The sequence below is a fragment of the Schistocerca cancellata genome, chromosome 10, assembly GCF_023864275.1.
Source record: "Schistocerca cancellata isolate TAMUIC-IGC-003103 chromosome 10, iqSchCanc2.1, whole genome shotgun sequence".
Lineage (NCBI taxonomy): Eukaryota > Metazoa > Arthropoda > Insecta > Orthoptera > Acrididae > Schistocerca > Schistocerca cancellata.
In genome coordinates this window covers 207,046,380-207,065,253 of record NC_064635.1, presented here as the reverse complement: position 1 = coordinate 207,065,253, position 18,874 = coordinate 207,046,380, and the positions used below count along the sequence as shown (strand labels likewise).

General features: G+C 46.6%; 1 protein-coding gene across 1 annotated transcript in view; it reads right to left on the bottom strand.

Annotated features, from left to right (window-relative positions):
• The window catches only part of LOC126106533 (uncharacterized), a 439,607-nt gene that overhangs the window by 311,753 nt on the left and 108,980 nt on the right, over positions 1 to 18,874 (bottom strand). Inside the window, exon 2 of the mRNA XM_049912858.1 lies at positions 7,031 to 7,079. The gene's annotated coding sequence lies outside the window, so the exon portion shown is untranslated. The remainder of the gene's footprint in view (positions 1 to 7,030; positions 7,080 to 18,874) is intronic.

Here is an 18,874-nt window from a genome sequence, read left to right as displayed (position 1 = left end):
TGTTTTGTTTGTTTTTACACCTGTACACGAGAAATAAAGTAGAACTAAGACCCGAATTACAATTACTGGCTTCGATTTGCAGTACGATTTTGGAAGATGTACTGTGTTCCAACATAATGAAATACATCGAAGAATGCGATGTTTTGACACGCAGCCAGCACGGTTTCAGAAAATAACGTTCTTGTCGAACACAATTATTCACACGAAGTAATCAGTGCTATCGACAGGTAATCTCAACCCGATTCCATATCCCTAGAACGCCTTTGACACCGCCCCTCACAAAGGAAGTAATAATCAAACTGCGTGCGTGCGGAGCATCGTCTCTGTCGTGTGACTTCACTCACCATTTCCCGTCAGAAAGATTACAGTTCGTAGTAACTGACGAGAGTTATCCAATAAAACAGGAGTGACATCTGGCGTTCGCCAAGGTATGTTAGTGGTCCTCTGCTGTTCAATATCCACATAAACGATTTAGGAGGGAATGTGAAAAGCAATGTTAGATTGTTTTCAGATTATACTGTCATTTACCGTCTAGTGAAATCATCAGAAGATCAAAACCAACTGCAGAATAATTTGCACAAGATATCTGTATGGTACGAGAAGTGGCAATTGACTCTGAATAGTTCAAAATGTGAGGTCATGCACCTGAATACAGGAACAAACTGTCAATCGATGGTACTATCAGGACGTATTGCTACGCCTGCGAGAAAATGTGAGAAGGAAATGTTCTGAAATGTGGCGAGACAATTCATGTCTTTTGCATCACCATAACGTACCTGCACATTCATCCCTGTTGGTGCCCGTCTGAAATGTGGCGAGACAATCATGGCTTTTGCCTCACCATAACGTACCCGCACATTCATCCCTGTTGGTGCGCGACTGCTGCACGAAAAACAAAATCACAGTGCTACGTCTCCAGACGGCCGCGCGGGGTAGCCGAGCGGCCTGAGACGCCTTGTCACGGTCAGCGCGACTCCCCCCGTCGGAGGATCGAGTCCTCCCTCGGCCATGGGTGTGTGTGTCGTCCTTAGCATAATGTAGTTTAAGATCAAGTAATGTGTAAACTTAGGGACCGATGACGTCAGCAGTTTGGTCCCATAAGACCTAACCACAGAATTCCGAAAAACTCTCCAGACGTCGCCCCTGCGGCCCAATATCGGGCCGCTGTGACATCCGAATGCTCCACAAATGGTCCCATACATATTCTATTGGAGACAGATATCAGCATCTTGCTGGTTACGGGAGTACCTCAACATTACTCGGACACTTCATACAGACACGTGTCATATGTGGACGAGCATCATCCTATTCAAAAAATGGTACCACGATACTCTCACACGAGAGGTAACGCACGAGGGCAAAGGATGTCCGTGACGTATCGTTGTGCAATTAAAGTGCCCTAAGTGACAATCAAAGCTGTGGACTGCAACCCTGACGATGAGTAAGCTGGCCCTCTTACTTGCATTCACTCCAGCATTGGGCTACAGAGACTTCCGAATGCCCCACAAGTCTGGATACTGCTCGATTCGAGCAAGTGGCCAAGTGGAAACACCCAGCGACACCCCTCTGAAACACTGTGTGTCGTATATGACACTGTGTTTAGCTTGGCAGCAGCCGCCTACTTTGGTCATTCTTCCCCTAGGGGTTGAGGTGACCTCTCGTGGGGTCGGGGGACATTAGAAGGAGAAAGAGTCCTGGCGGGGGTGTAGGAGGAAGGAAGTGATTGGTGGACGCAGCGGATTGGTGGAGTTGTGTTGTGCACCAACAAGTGGTGTACCGTAATGCTGGACATGAGCATAACCTGCCGCCTAGACGTGGAGATTGCTTCTGGATGACGCAGTCTGATTGAGGTACTGTGTTCGGCCAACGTTACCACCTGGCCTGTTTTCTGCTCATTCGTCTGCAGCGCGCCCATTATTGATGACTGATTTGTTTCTCGTGGAACTGGAATTATGTACCATACGGCGGGCTGGTTTTGAGGGTGCTTATTAACGAACGAGAATTAGTTTGTGTGTGCCGTACTGTATGAGCAGGTCGCGTGTGGATATTGATACTAACTAGTATTCATAAACCAGCTTCGTGCCCTGTTATTGTTTAGAGAAGCGCCGTGTTTATGCGTAGTGCGTTGCTCGTGTCACTAAATTTTAACCCTGGATAGCTGATGTCAGTATGAACCAAACTTACTAATATTGTGTAGGCCGACACCGCACCAATTTTGAACTATGGAAACTTGCCACCACGCGCTCCGATTGGCCGTGGGATTGCCGTGTTGCCGTTTGTCGTCTGACGGGCAGCGCTATGGTTGTCGGTTCACACATACGAACGGCCCTCTTCCCGTCACTGCCCTAACGTGGTACACACACGTGTCGAATAGGTCTTATTGTTTGTCTGCACCTCACGTCAGAGGCATTCAGACGTAAGCTTCGCTTCGGAACACACACACACACACACACACACACACACACACACACACGTCATCTGCGATTTAGTCGTACAATAAGCATGGCGGCATAGTATTCGTTAGAAGAACAAAGAGATATGGTTTTTGTTTATGGACGGTACTGCGCATGAAGTTCGATGGTTGTATGAGGAACGGTACCCAGCAAGACGCCACCCACACCCGCAAACGCTGACAGCAGTTCACCGGCGACTTGGCGAAACAGGCTCGTTAGTGGAATATTATGGTAATGCTGTAAGACTTCGAACACGACAGGATGCTCCATATAGAGAGACTGTTCTCGACCGCTTCGAGGAAGCACCTACGACAAGTACTCGAGCAGTTGGGGGTCACGTGTCGGTTAGTCTGGGAGGTTTTGAAGGAGCCAGCATCCATTTAGTTTCCACCCTCTCCAAGACCTAAATCCTGTGGCGGACTATGAACACAGGCTAGGGTTTTGCCGGTGGCTTCTGCGACGTGTCGGAGATCACGACTTCCCCGCCATTGTGTTGTTTACCGACGAGTGCACTTTCCATTCGGAACGCGTTTACAAAACTCGAAACGTTCATTACTGGTCAAGGTAAATCCTCACGTCACGTACGTCCACGGACATCAGGACCGACTTTCGCTCAACATCTGCGCAGGCATTGTGGGTGCCATCTGGTTGAGCCGGTCCATCTACCTCCTCGGCTTACCGGGGCAAATTACCTTCACTTTCTACAAGAAACTCTACCCGGCCGGCTTGCTGCAAGATGTTGTCATGGACATACGGCTAAGCATGTGGTTGCAGCATGATGGGGGACGCGCACATAACAGTCGTGCTGCGCGGATATTTAAATGAACTCTTCGACTACCGGGTAATTGGCACAGGTGGTCGTAGGACATGGCGCCCGCGATCACCAGATGTCACGCCGCCTGGATTTTTCCTCTGGGGATTCTTCAAGGTTCTAGTTCACCCGCTCGGCTGCTGTGGCCGAGCGGTTCTAGGCGCTTCAGTCTGGAACCGCGCGACCGCTACGGTCGCAGGTTCGAATCGTGCCTCGGGCATGGATGTGTCTGATGTCCTTATGTTCGTTAGGTTTAAGTAGTTCTAAGTTCTAGGGGACTGATGACCTCAGATGTTAAGTCCCATAGTGCTCAGAGCCATTTCAATCATCTAGTTCACCCACCCAGACGCGAACCACCTAGAAACGAAGAGGTGTCAAGGGATTGCATTCAATATGCCGCCGATCACATCACGGCAATGCCAGGAATCTTTGAAAGAGTTCGGCAAAACACCGACGTCATCAAGTTTGTGTCGCGTCAGAGTGTCGCCAGTTAGAGCACCTGCTTTAAGTAAACAGTGCCCTAGCTACAAAAGAGGCCCTTTTCAGGGCCGACACAATTTGTAAAAGACTTTCTGTACGTTAACTAACAGCTGTTGGCGGGTTTGTTCCCGGTTCGTCTTATCACGAAACTACAGTGGATGTGCCGGCACGCCGGCGGATTCTGCCCCAGAGTCGAAGGCTGGCGCGCTACCTCCGAGCGTGCGGGCCGCCTTGGATACACCGCGATCTCAGAGAGGCAAAGCATTCGCGGTCATGCGTTGTCCAGAGCGCCTGGCAACAGGGCAATCCCACGGCCAATCGGAGCGTGTGGCGCCAAGTTTCCGCAGTTAAAAAAACGGTGCGTTGTCGTCCTACACAACATTAGTAATTTTGGTTCATACTAACATCAGCTATCCAGAGTAAAAATTTCGTGACACGAGCGACGCACAACGCATAAACACGGCGCTTCTCTAAACAATAACAGGGCACGAAGCTGGTTTATGGATACTAGTTAGTATCAATATCCACACGCGACCTGCTCATACAGCACGGCACACACAACCTAATTCTCGTTCGTTAATAAGCACCCTCAAAACCAGCCCGCCGTGTGGTACATAATTCCAGTTCCACGAGAAACAAATCAGTCATCCATAATGGGCACGCTGCAGACGAATGAGCAGAAAACAGGCCAGGTGGTAACGTTGGCCGAACACAGCACCTCAGTCAGACTGCGTCATCTAGGCGGCAGGTTATACTCACGTCCAGCATTACGGTACACCACTTGTTGGTGCACAACACAACTCCACCAATCCGCTGCGTCCACCAATCACTTCCTTCCTCCTACACCCCCGCCAGGACTGCCGGCCGCGGTGGTCTCGCGGTTCTAGGCGCGCAGTCCGGAACCGTGTGACTGCTACGGTCGCAGGTTCGAATCCTGCCTCGGGCATGGATGTGTGTGATGTCCTTAGGTTAGTTAGGTTTATGTAGTTCTAAGTTCTAGGGGACTGACGACCACAGCTGTTAAGTCCCATAGTGCTCAGAGCCATTTGAACCGCCAGGACTCTTTCTCCTACTAATGTCCCCCGACCCCACGAGAGGTCACCTCAACCCCTAGGGGAAGAATGACCAAAGTAGGCGGCTACTGCCAAGCTAAACACACAGCGTCATACACGACACACAGTGTTTCAGACGGGTGTCGCTGTGTGTTTCCACTTGGCCACTCGCTCGAATCGAGCAGTATCCAGACTTGTGGGGCATTCGGAAGTCTCTGTAGCCCAATGCTGGAGTGAATGCAAGTAAGACGGCCAGCTTACTCATCGTCAGGGTTGCAGTCCACAGCGTTGATTGTCACTTAGGGCACTTTAATTGCACAACGATACGTCACGGACGTCCTTTGTCCTCGTGTGTTACCTCTCGTGTGAGAGTATCGTGGTACCATTTTTGAATAGGATGATGCTCGTCCACATATGACACGTGTCTGTATGAAGTGTCCGAGTAATGTTGAGGTACTCCCGTAACCAGCAAGATGCTGACATCTGTCCCCAATAGAATATGTATGGGACCATTTGTGGAGCATTCGGATGTCACAGCGGCCCGATATTGGGCCGCAGGGGCGACGTCTGGAGAGCTTTTCGGAATTCTATGGTTAGGTGTCATGGGACCAAACTGCTGACGTCATCGGTCCCTAAGTTTACACATTACTTGATCTTAAACTAACTTACGCTAAGGACGAGACACACACCCATGCCCGAGGGAGGGCTCGAACACCCAACGGGGGGAGTCGCGCTGACCGTGACAAGGCGCCTCAGGCCGCTCGGCTACCCCGCGCGGCCGTCTGGAGACGTAGCACTGTGATTTTGTTTTTCGTGCAGCAGTCGCGCACCAACAGGGATGAATGTGCAGGTACGTTGTGGTGAGGCAAAAGCCATGATTGTCTCGCCACATTTCAGACCATTTCCTTCTCACATTTTCTCGCAGGCGTAGCAACACGTCCCGATAGTACCATCGATTGACAGTTTGTTCCTGTGCCACGAATTAATGATGACTAATCCTTCAAAGTCAAAGACAACTATCAGCATAGTTTTGACGTTGGACCTGACATGACGAGCTTCTTTTGGTCTTGGAGAAGCTTGGTCTCAGCATCATAACCGTAGACCCACGTCTCATCACCGGTTATGATTCTCTTAAGCAACATACGTCACGGCTGCAAAATACTAACGCGAATTCTTTACACACGAATGGAAAAACTGGCAGAAATCAATCTCGGAGATGATGAGTTTGGATTTCGTAGAAATATTGGAACACGTGAGGCAATACTGACCTTACGACTTATCTTAGAAGAAAGATTAAGGAAAGGCAAACCTACGTTTATAACATTTGTAGACTTAGAGAATGTTGACTGGAATATAGTCTTTCAAATTCTGAAGGTGGCAGGAGTAAAATACAAGGAGCGAAAGGCTATTTACGATTTGTACAGAAACCAGGTGGCAGTTATAAGAGTCGAGGGGCACGAAAGGGAAGCAGTGGTTGGGAAGGGAGTGAGACACGGTTGTAGCCACTCCCCAATGTTATTCAATCTGTATATTTAGAAAGCAGTAAAGGAAACAAAAGAAAAATTCGGAGTGGGTATTAAAATCCATGGAGAAGAAATAAAAACTTTGATGTTCGCCGATAACATTGTAATTCTGTCAGAGACAGCAAAGGACATGGAAGAGCAGTGTCATGAAAGGAGGGCATAAGATGAACATCAACAAAAGCAAAACGAGGATAATGGAATGTAGTCGAATAAACTCTGGTGATGCTGAGGAAATTAGATTAGGAAATGAGACACTTATAGTAGTAAAGGAGTTTTGCTATTTGGGGAGCAAAATAACTGATGATGGTCGAAGTAGAGAGCATATAAAATGTAGACTGGCAATGGCAAGGAAAGTGTTTCTGAAGAAAGAAATTTGTTTATATCGAGAATAGATTTAACTGTCAGGAAGTCGTTTCTGAAAGTATTTGTATGGAGTAAAGCCATGTATGGAAGTGAAACACTGACGATAAATAGTTTGGACAAGAAGAGAATGGAAGCTTTCTAAATGTGGTGTTACAGAAGTATGCTGTAGATTAGATGGGTAGATCAGATAACTAACATAATCGCAACTTACACAAAAGTCCAGGAAATTCTCACGCTTCAGACTCCGTCAACCATGTCACCTCAGCGACACTTGGCATCGCAGCTACAACAAAATACCAGTGTGTCAAGGCACGTTTGCTGCTAGAAACAGATGTCATTAAACAGTACCTTGATCCGCTACGTCAAATATCCGCTAGCTCCAGTCTTTGATGCTCACCTGCAACAGAAAAAGGAATTGCATCTCGTTAGTAACAGATAAGCTTTAATTGCTGCATACACAAAGGGAATACTTATACGTTTTACTACCTGAGTTATGTTTAAGAGAATCCAAAAAGTATACAGCGATCAAAAAGCTGTAACAAGTTAATGCATAGCGGTAGCTGAGTGGTCAGCGCGACAACGTCAATCCTAAGGGCCCGAGTTCGATTCCCGGTTGGGTCGGAGAGCCCGCAGCTCGTGGTCGTGCGGTAGCGTTTTCGCTTCCCACGCCCGGGTTCCCGGGTTCGATTCCCCGCGGGATCAGAGATTTTCTCTGCCTCGTGATGGCTGGGTGTTGTGTGATGTCCTTAGGTTAGTTAGGTTTAAGGGGCTCCGGAACGCCCTATACTTGCAATGTTAAAATAACGCTTATAAATTACATCTTTCCTCACAAAGTATTTGAGGTAGGAAGTTGAACATTTTACAGATTATTTATTGGAATATGGGCTACAACTTAACTCAGGGATTTTACAAAATTTTAGTTCAGTTATTAAAGATGATTTTTTTTCAATTGTAATGAAAATTCACAACATTTATGCAATTTTTTATTCATATATATTCAAAAATATACAGTTTTTTGGAAAAAGGCTGTGTTAAATTATGCAGAAGGTACTGTGTAACATTTACTGAAAGTTTGAAACAAATATGTTTGGAAGATCCTTAGAAAACATGTAATTAGTATGAGAAAATAAAAGTTTTGGGAATCGAGCGACAAAGATTGGATTAACTTTTTAGTGCATTCCAGGTCCATAGGATGGATTATCTTCATCCTCTGCAAATTCCTCCTCCAGCTTCCTCTTGTTCCTCCTCCTGTTTACTCTTGCTTGTATTTCTAGACTCTTTACAGCCCTGTCTGCAGCCCGAAGGCGTTCCTTGTCTAAAGCAAGCATCGCTCGTACCATGTTAGAACCTATCTTCATTTCCATATTTCTAAATACCTTGCACCTTACAATGTTGCCATAATTGAAAGTCGCAACAGCATCATACACACCAAAGTGAAGTGTTTCTATTCCAACAAATACAGTCTTGGGGATTCTCGACCATATAACACTATTTACACTTTCATTGGGGTTTTGAGTTTTTCCGTGAATACACTTTTTCAACAGTTCAGGTGCTGCTAAGTCTCTGAAAATAGGTTTAGCCACAACACATACTTTATCTCACATCACTAAAATGTACCTGATGAACACGGACCTTAATAATAACAACATTTGACAGCAGTTTAACAGCGCCACAGTGGGTCACGCCCATGTAGAACACAATTCAAAAAAAATTTAAAAATAGTTGTAGTCTTCGGAATTGAATAAATTGTATATCTATTAAAAGGTAATAGTCTGCAGATTCAGAAAACGCAAAAAAGTAAAAATTGAACTTTTCATGATTTTGAGCCTTTCCGGAGCCCCTTAAGTAGTTCTAAGTTCTAGGGGACTGATGACCATAGATGTTAAGTCCCATAGTGCTCAGAGCCATTTGAACCATTTTTTTTTTTTTTGGTCGGAGACCTTCTCCGCTCAGGCACTGGGTATTGCGTTGTCATCATCATCATCATCAATTTCATCCCCATCGACGAGCAAGTCGCCGAAGTGGCGTCATATCGAAAGACTTGCAGCCGGCAAACGGACTACCCGGCGGTAGGCGCTAGTCACACGACATTTACATTTACCATGAAAGCTGGAAAGCCCCCTAGCGGGCGGCACGGCCTAGGTTGACCACCACTGTAATACGTTATGTTCGTAAGGAGCAAACCGCCAGAGGACCGTACTACCTGAAATCTCCTGACGAGGATACGGCAGGCTATCAAGACGAAACGTCGAGGGAAGGTGTACAGGACGTGCTTCTACTCCATGTCGCCACCCCAAAATACAGTCACTCATCAGTTGTCAAATTTTGCGTCACTCCCATATTCTCCTTTCTCTAAAGGTTCCTCATGGAGAAATAATAGTGTGGCAGGCATTTCGAGAAAGACGATGAGGTGACTGAGAAGCTTATGTCCACCAATCGCCGTGGTTTTAGGAAGCATCGCTCCTGCGAAACTCAGCTTGCCCTATTCTCGCATGATACACTGAGGACTATGGACGGCGCGCATCTCGTGGTCGTGCGGTATCGTTCTCGCTTCCCACGCCCGGGTTCCCGGGTTCCATTCCCGGCGGGGTCAGGGATTTTCTCTGCCTCGTGATGGCTGGGTGTTGTGTGCTGTCCTTAGGTTAGTTAGGTTTAAGTAGTTCTAAGTTCTAGGGGACTGATGACCATAGGTGTTAAGTCCCATAGTGCTCAGAGCCATTTGAACCATTTGAACTATGGACGAAGGGCAACAGGCTGATTCCATATTTCCAGATTTCAGGAAAGCATCTGACACGGTGCCCCATTGCAGGCTGTTAACGAAGGTACGAGTATATGGAATAAACCCACAGATATGTGAGAAGTTCGAAGACTTCTTAAATAATAGAACCCAGTACGTTGTCCTCGACGTCGAGTGTTCATCAGAGACAGGGGTATCGTCAGGAATGGCCCAGGGAAGTGTGACAGGATCGCCGTTGTTTGCTGTTGATTCGGCGAACAGGGAGGCCAATATTCAGTTGTTGTTCGCTGAAGATGCTGTGGTGTACAGGAAGGTCTCGAAGTTGAGTGACTGTAGCGAGATACAAGACGACAAAATTTATAGTTGGTGTGATGTTGGCAGCTAGCTGTACAGTGCAGAAAAATGCAAGGTAATGCAGATGAGTTGCAAAAACCAGGCCGTTATTTTCCAATACAGCGTTAGTAGCATACTGCGTGACACAGTCGCGTCTTTTAAATGTCAGGGCGTAAAGTTGCAAAGCGATATGAAATGGAACGAGCATTTAAGCATTGTACTCCCCTGTTAGTATTGTCCGGATCAGTGCTGGTTCTACACATTTTAGCAATATTCTAGGATAGGTTGCACGAGAGTTTCGTAACCAGTCTTATTTATACACTCATGCTCATAAATTAAGGATAATTGCAGAATGTGGTGCCACACAACGTACCACTACACAAAACTGGCGCTGGTAGCATAGGCACATAGGGAACACACACGACACAGATCTGTAAGTCCACGGTGTTGGTGATAAGTTGAGGAAACCTTCCCGAAACACATGTGCTACAAAACGCCACTGTTTCCTGCGCATGTATCCCGATATCAATATGGGATATGATTACCATGCACACGTACACAGGCACACAACGGATAGGCACACTCTGGATCAGCTGCTGGGGTATAGTCTCCCATCCTTGCACCAGTGCCTGTCGGAGCTCCTGAAGTGTCGTAGGGGTTTGAAGACGAGCAGCGATACGTCGACCGAGAGCATCCCAGACGTGCTCGATGGGGTTTAGGTCTGGAGAACGGGCAGGCCACTCCATTCGCCTGATATCTTCTGTTTCCAGGTACTCCTCCACGATGGCAGCTCGGTGGGTTCGTGCGTTATCGTCCATCAGGAGGAAGATGGGACCCACTGCACCACTGAAAAGGCGGACATGTTGGTGCAGCATGACGTCCCGATACACCTGACCTGTTACATTTCCTCTGTTAAAGACATGCAGGGATGTACGTGCATCCATCAAACCACGACCTCCATACAGGTCCCTTTCAAGGACATTAATGGGTTGGTATCTGGTTCCTGGTTCACGCCAGATGAAAACCCGGCGAGAATCACTTTTCAGACTATACCTGGACTCGTCCGTGAACATAACCTGGGACCACTGTTCCAATGTCCATGTACTGTGTTCTTGACATTAGGCTTTACGGGCTCTCCTGTGACCAGGGATCAGTGGAATCCACCTTCCAGGTCTCCGGGCGAATAAACCATGTCTGTTCAGCCGTCTGTAGACTGTGTGTCTGGAGACAACTGTTCCAGTGGCTGCACTAAGGTCCCGAGCGAGGCTACCTGCAGTACTCCGTGGCCGTCTGCGGGCACTGATGGTGAGGTATCGGTCTTCTTGTGGTGTTGTACACTGTGGACGTCCAGTACTGTAGCGCCTGGACACGTTTCCTGTCTGCTGGAATCCTTGCCATAATCTTGAGATCACACTTTGTGGCACACGGAGGGCCCGTGCTACGACCTGCTGTGTTTGACCAGCGTCCAGTCGCCCTAGTATTCTACCCCTCATAACGTCATCAATGTGTGTTCTTTGAGTCATTTTCAACACACAATCAGCATTAGGACGTCTGAAAATGTCTGCACCCTTACTCGCTGCACCGTACTCTGACATGCACCAACACACCTGTGCGTATGTGGACTGCTGACAGGTCCACAGTGCGACGACCTCAGGTCAAATGCACCGCATGGTCATACCCTGAGGTGATTTAAACCCTCAAACCTCCCACCAGAGCGTTGTTTCAACATGTATCAGCACTATCTTTAATTAATGAGCATGAGTGTAGATTGGTGTGATGAATTGCAGCTAGTTCTAAATGTGGAAAAATGTAAGTTAATGCGGATGAGTAGGAAGAACGAACCTGTAATATTCGGTTACAGTATTACTGGTCTCCTACTTCATACAATGAAATCGTTTAAATATCGGGCGTAACGTTGCAAAACGATATCAGGTGGGTGAGCTTGTGAGAAGTGTGGTAGGAAAGGCGCATGGTCGACTTCGGTTTATTGGGAAAATTTTAGGAGAGAGTGGTTCACCTGGAGAAGAGACCGCACACAGGACCTATTCTTGAGTACTGCTCAAGAGTTTGGGATCCCTACCAGGTCGGATTGAAGAAAAATGGAAGCAATTCCGTTGGCGCTGCTAGATTTGTTAACGGTAGGTTCAAACAACACGTAAGTGTTACGGAAATGCTTCAGGAACTCAAATGAGGGTCCCTGAAGATAAGGCGAGGTTCTTTTCGAGGAACACTATTGGGAAAATTTAGAGAACCGGCATTTTAAGCTGACTGCAGAACGGTTCTACAGCCGCCAACGTAAATACTACAAAGATACGATACGATAAATTAGGAAACATACGGAGGCATATAGATACAGATTTTTCCCTCGCTCTCTTTGCGAATGGTGGAGGAAAGAAAATGACAAGTAGTGGTATAGAGTACCCTCCGCCAAGCACCGTACTGTCCCTTGCGTGGTATCTATGTAGATGTAGATGAAGATGTAGAACGTTTCCTCAACAGCCGAAATTCTGACTCGTATAACCGAGGTCTCCGCCAAGTCAGCCATCTATCGTAGGAGAAATGCATCACTGAACGGTGAACATGTAGACAAGGGATGATAGCATCACCAAGTTTCAAGATTACAATGTCATTCTTTCGAAATGATAATTAGGACTTACGATTATCCTTGCAGTCATTTTTCCGTTCGCTCACTGCGCGAATGAGCTAGGGCAGAAAATCGTTGATATTGTCACGAAGAACGATCCGCCGCGACACACTGTAGACTGGCTTGCGGAATATTCACACAGATGTGGATGTGGAGCAGCCAGTGACGGTAGCTGCCGGCTTTGGGCCGTTTGCATACGGTAACGCGGGGCGAGGCAGTAACGGTGCGTCTGGGGACTCCGTTCTCCAGAGGCGGGCGAAGCCAGGGGTAAAGAGTGGAGGGAGAGGATAGAGAGAGGGAGAGGATAGAGAGAGGGAGAGAAGAGAGAGAGAGAGAGAGAGAGAGAGGGCAGGCACAACACAACAGGCACGACGCAGCGGCAGCAGGTTCGCCTGGCGCGAACACACCGTTACGCGCAGGAATGCCGGCTGCACCTGTCTCAACCTTCCCAACTCTATTGAACCGAGAATACCAGCGTAACTGTAATACGGAATGTAAGCTGTGTTTACATCGGCTCCAGGTATGGAGGTAACTGCCCTCTAACCATGCACGTCCTCTACAAGGAAAGGGAAGTCAGGCTATAATTACACTACTCGCCATTAAAATTGCTACACCACGAAGATGACGTGCTACAGACGCGAAATTTAACCGACAGGAAGAAGATGCTGTGCTATGCAAATGATTAGCTTTTCAGAGCATTCACACAAGGTTGGCGCCGGTGGCGACACCTACAACGTGGTGACATGAGCAAAGTTTCCAACCCATTTCTCATACACAAACAGCAGTTGACCGGCGTTGCCTGGTGAAACGTTGTTTTGATGCCTAGTGCAAGGAGGAGAAATGCGTACCATCACGTTTCCGACTTTGATAAAGGTCGTATTGTAGCCTATACTGATTGCGGTTTGTCGTATCGCGACATTGCTGCTCGTGTTGGTCGAGATCCAATGACTGTTAGCAGAATATGGAATCGGTGGGTTCAGGAGGGTAATACGGAACGCCGTGTTGGATCCCAACGGCCTCGTATCAGTAGCAGTCGAGATGACACGCATCTTATCCGCATGGCTGTAACGGATCGTTCAGCCACGTTTCGGTTCCTGAGTCAACAGATGGGGACGTTTGCAAGACAACGACCATCTGCACGAACAGTTCGACGACGTTTGCAGCAGGATGGAACTATCAGCTCGGAGACCGTGGCTGCGGTTACCCTTGACCCTGCATCACAGACAGGAGCGCCTGCGATGCTGTACTCAGCGGCGCACCTGGGTGCACGAATGGGAAAACGTCATTTTTTCGGATGAATCCAGGTTCTGTCTGCAGCATCATGATGGTCGCATCCGTGTTTGGCGACATCGCGGTGAACGCACATTGGAAGCGTGTATTCGTCATCGCAATACTGTCGTATCACCCGGCGTGATGGAATGACGTGTCATTGGTTACACGTCTCGGTCACCTGTTGTTCGCATTGACGGCACTTTGAACAGTGGACGTTACATTTCAGATGTGTTACTACCCGTGGCTCTACCCTTCATTCGATCCCTGAGAAACCCTACATTTCAGCAGGATAACGCACGACCGCATGTTCAGGTCCTATACGCGCCTTTCTGGATACAGAAAATGTTCGACTGCTGCCCTGGCCAGCACATTCTCCAGATCTCTCACCAACTGAAAACGTCTGGTCAATGGTGGCCGAGCAACTGGGTCGTCACAATACGCCAGTCACTACTCTTGATGAACTGTGGTATCATGTTGAAGCTGCATGGGCAGCTGTACCTGTACACGCCATCCAAGCTCTGTTTGACTCAATGCCCAAGCGTATCAAGGCCGTTATTACGGCCAGAGGTAGTTGTTCTGGGTACTGATTTCTCAGGATCTATCCAACCGAATTGCGTGAAAATGTAATCACATGTCAGTTCTAGTATAATATATTTGTCCAATGAATACCCGTTTATCATCTGCATTTCTTCTTGGTGTAGCAATTTTAATGGCCAGTAGTGTATGTACCTAGACAGGTGGAACCATGCCGTGTCACTCACGATGAGTCTTAGTGAGTCCAAAATACCACTGGCAACATTTCTGAACAGCGATGAACAGAAATTCACTCTCTTCTGCAGGTCAGGCGCCTTCAGTTCTTGCGCAACACTTATCCAGTACGGTTTTAACTTCATACCCCTTAAACAACGTCTGCAACGTCTCTCATTCGCTTGAACCTGTTGATTCAGGTTCTCGGATGACTTACGAGAACGTCTAGTCATTTTCTCAACCTGCATCTTTAACTCAGGTGTGCAGACAGGTCGTGGTCTGTTCCTGGTAGCATTTTGAAAAGACCCAGAACGCCGCCATTTTTCAATCAATCCCTGTACGTTCCTTTTTGCTGCCTCCTGAAATAGATGCTTTGTTTTCGCAAAAGATCGAGTAGGAATGAACGCTTCAACAATGGCAACACGCTCGGGTGACGAGTACGGCATTAACACACACTTACACTCAACCGGCTTCACACAAAACATTCTCTCAACTGGTTTCGACAAGTTTCACTGGCTGCGGCTGCGGCGCAGCGTCCGTACATCACAGGGAATGGTTAGTTCGTGCGCGACTGTTTGTGCGGCATTTCTCGTTTTCCATTATTGTTGGGTGTGTGAAGAACTGGAACATTAGCGTTGTGAACGACATTTCGGTTTTACGTGCCGCACCCTGTACTACTAGTACTAGTACTACTCAGCAATAATAATAATAATAATAATAATAATCGTTTCTTCATCACACAAAATGGTTCAAATGGCTCTAAGCACTATGGGACTTAACATCTCAGGTCATCAGTCCCCTATACCTAGAACTACTTAAACCTAACTAACCTAAGGACATCACACACATCCATGCCCGAGGCAGGATAGGAACCTGTGACCGTAGCAGCAGCGCGGTTCCGGACTGAAGCACCAACAACCGCTCGGCCACAGCGGCCGGTTTCATCACGCAACGTAGTTATCCTAATTTTGAAATGTGGGTGGACGTGTCTACACCAGAGTTGAAACTAAGATTGTTGGAGTGTTCTTTTCCAACCACCCCTAACATAGGGTACAGACGTTGACCAAACACCGCCCGATCGGGGAACAGACATGTTTCGAGTTTAAGTTCTTACTTTTGCGTTAACTCCAAAGGCAGGGTCGCCTTCGCTGCCGTTCAGGCCTTCACTGTAACCCTGGCAAGGAAGCATTACATGGTACAGCCCCCGGGCCAGCTGATCCATGTTTTTCCTTACAGGTTTGTTACTCGTCCGCGTCCTTCGTCCCATACTCGCGAGATGGCGCCTCGGGCTTGGGAGCGGCAATGGCGATGTTAAATTTCTTGGAACAACGTCTAGTGCCTGCAAAATTCTGTCAGAAATCAGACAAGGAGACGGTTTGTTACCATTACTGCTCAACTGTATGCTGGAAAAATTTATAAGAGAATGGAAAGTAGAGGAAGAAAAACAAAAATTTACTAACCACATACAGCTGGGTAGATCGAAAGAAGCATTAAACCGTTTGGCCTTGCAGACGATCCCGTAATAATAGATGGCACCATAGGGAATGTAAAGAACAGACTCGAACTTTTGAAAGAGACAACAGAGAAGGTAAGCCTACAAATATCGTTTGTAAAGACAGAATGAAAATAATCTAGAAATAATTGTAAAAACCAAGTGCGGCAACACCAACGAAACAGACAACGTTAAATATATGGCTGAAAATATGAAAACAAGAAGCGAAGAAGAAGCAAAGAACAGAAAAAAATGGTTAGGACATAGATGAAAGGAAGAAACCTGTACAATAAAAAAATGTCTTCTTTTGGTTTTAAATCAAGACATTATAATGTATGTTTATTTGACAGTACAATAGCGAAGCCATAGTCATAGTACATAAGACTTTTCTTTTTTAAAAAAAAAGGTATTACATTACCGGTTTGAAGTAATTACTTCGTCATTTTCAAACGTAAAACATCAGGCACAGAATGTGTAATGGGAATTGTGACCATACATCTGACAACAATTTTTCATAACTCCACATAAGGCCGTTATTATACTATCAAATTTTTTTGACAACGAAATATGGTCAAAATTCGCCAAATTTCTTTGATTAAGATCTTTGACTAAGATCTTTGACGTGGCGCTAAAAAGGGGTATTACACTCTCGTCGTATTTTTCGTCAAATTTCACGATGGCGGACAACAACTTGTTATTATGCGCTGCAATTGCGTGTACCAGAATTGTATTGTGTGTGTATTTGGAAGAAAATCGGCGGAAAAAAAAGAAACACTTGTATGAAGTCACAGGTATTACATCGAGATAGTAAAAGCATTCAGCAAAATTTATAATGAGAGCTGCAACTGGAGGACGACAAGCTCATATATAAATTACTTACGATTGGATGAGCGTGTACATCAGTATTTGCTCAGTAAGGTGCCTTCTCATACTATAAAACAAAATATTCTCTTGAGATATGCTATACTTGCAGAAGACAGGCAAACTGTGAACTGGGATTTCTTGATACAGGAGAGCTACTCTAGTTTACAACACAATACTCGAACATCGTATTGCACATTAACCAAAATCATTCCAGAAACGGCTGAAGCGATTTATAAAGCACTGAAGGTGGAATATGTGAAGGTAAATAAATGTTTAGTACACTATATGGGCAATAATAACTATTATTATTTTTGTATAATTTAATTAATGGCTTTAGTGTTCCAACAACTACAAAATTAATAAGAAGTACGAAACAGGTGAAGCGCTTTTTAACTTGTGGCATCCAGGGTTCAAAAACAGAGACAGTAGAATGGACAGCTCAGAAAGAATTTTTCTTGTTGTAGAGTGTGACCACATCTTCTATTTCGGCTTGCTGAATAGCATGCACTGTGCCACTTGCTCACCCCCCCCCCCCCCCCTACTCGAAGCAAGTTTATTAAAAAAAAAAGTCGAATGAACACACCAAGTTTTAAGGGATGTTTACACAATATAGACACGTCAGATAGCTATAGCGACGCCAGCGCTCCAAGCGGTTAGTTTTCACATTGCAGTTAACACAAGACGAACGACTTTTATGATCAAATCTATGGCGTGCCCCTAGATTTAATCATACACTAAGTGATCAAAAGTATCCGGACATCTGGATGAAAATGACTTACAAGTTCGTGGCGCCCTCCATCGGTAATGATGGAATTCAACATGGTATTGGCCCATCCTTAGCCTTGATGACAGCGTCCACTATCGCAGGCATACGTTCAATCAGGTGCTGGAACGTTGCTTGGGAAATGGCACCCCATTCTGCACGGAGTGCTGCACTGAGGAGAGGTATCGATGTCGGTCGGTGAGGCCCGGCAAGAAGTCGGCGTTACAAAACATCCCAAAGGTGTTCTATAGCATTCAGGTCAGGACTCTGTGTAGGCCAGTCCACTAGAGGGATGTTATTGTCGTGTAGCCACTTCGCCACAGGCCGTGCGTTATGAACAGGTGGTCGATCGTGTTGAAAGATGCAATCGCCATCCCCGAATTGCCTTTCAACAGTGCGAAGCGAGAAGGTGCTTAAAACATCAATGTAGGCCTGCGCTGTGATAGTGCCACGCAAAAGAACAATGGATGCAAGCTCCCTCCATCAAAAGCACGACCACACCATAACAACACTGCCTCCGAATTTTATTGTTGGCACTACACACGCTGGCAGACGACGTTCACCGAGCATTCGCCATACCCACACCCTGCCATCGGGTCGCCACATTATGTACCGTGATTCGTGACTCCACAGAACGTTTTTACTCTGTTGAATCGTCCAACGTTTACGCTCCTTACAGCAAGACAGGCATTGTTTAGCATTTACCGGCATGATGTGTGGCTCATGAGCAGCCGCTCGGCCATGAAATCCAAGTTTTCTCGCCTCCTGCCTAAGTGTCATAGTACTCGCAGTGGATCCTGATGCAGTTTGGAATTCGTGTGTGATGGTCTGGATACATGTCTGCCTATTACACACTACGACCCTCTTCAACTGTCGGCGGTCTCTGTTAATCAAGAGATGAGGTCGGCCTGTACGCTGTGCTGTACGTGTCCCTTCACGTTTCCACTTCACTATCACATCAGAAGTAGTGGGCCTAGGGATGTTTAGGAGCGTGGGAATCTCGCGTACAGACGTATGACACAAGTGACCCCCAATCACCTGACCACGTTCTAAGTCCGTGACTTCCGCGGAGCGCCCCATTCTGTTCTCTCACGATGTCTAATGACTACTGAGGTCGCTGACATGCAGTACCTGGCAGTAGGTGGTATCACAATGCACGTAACATGAAAAACGTATGTTTTTGGGGATGTCCGGATACTTTTGATCGCATAGTGTATTTATTTGATGACAGGCGAGATTTGACAATGTTCCCTATTGTACCATCAAATTTCTTTGACCTAAAATCAACTTTGACAAAGAATAATGATAGTGTAATGCCGGCCTAAGCGGTATTTTATGCA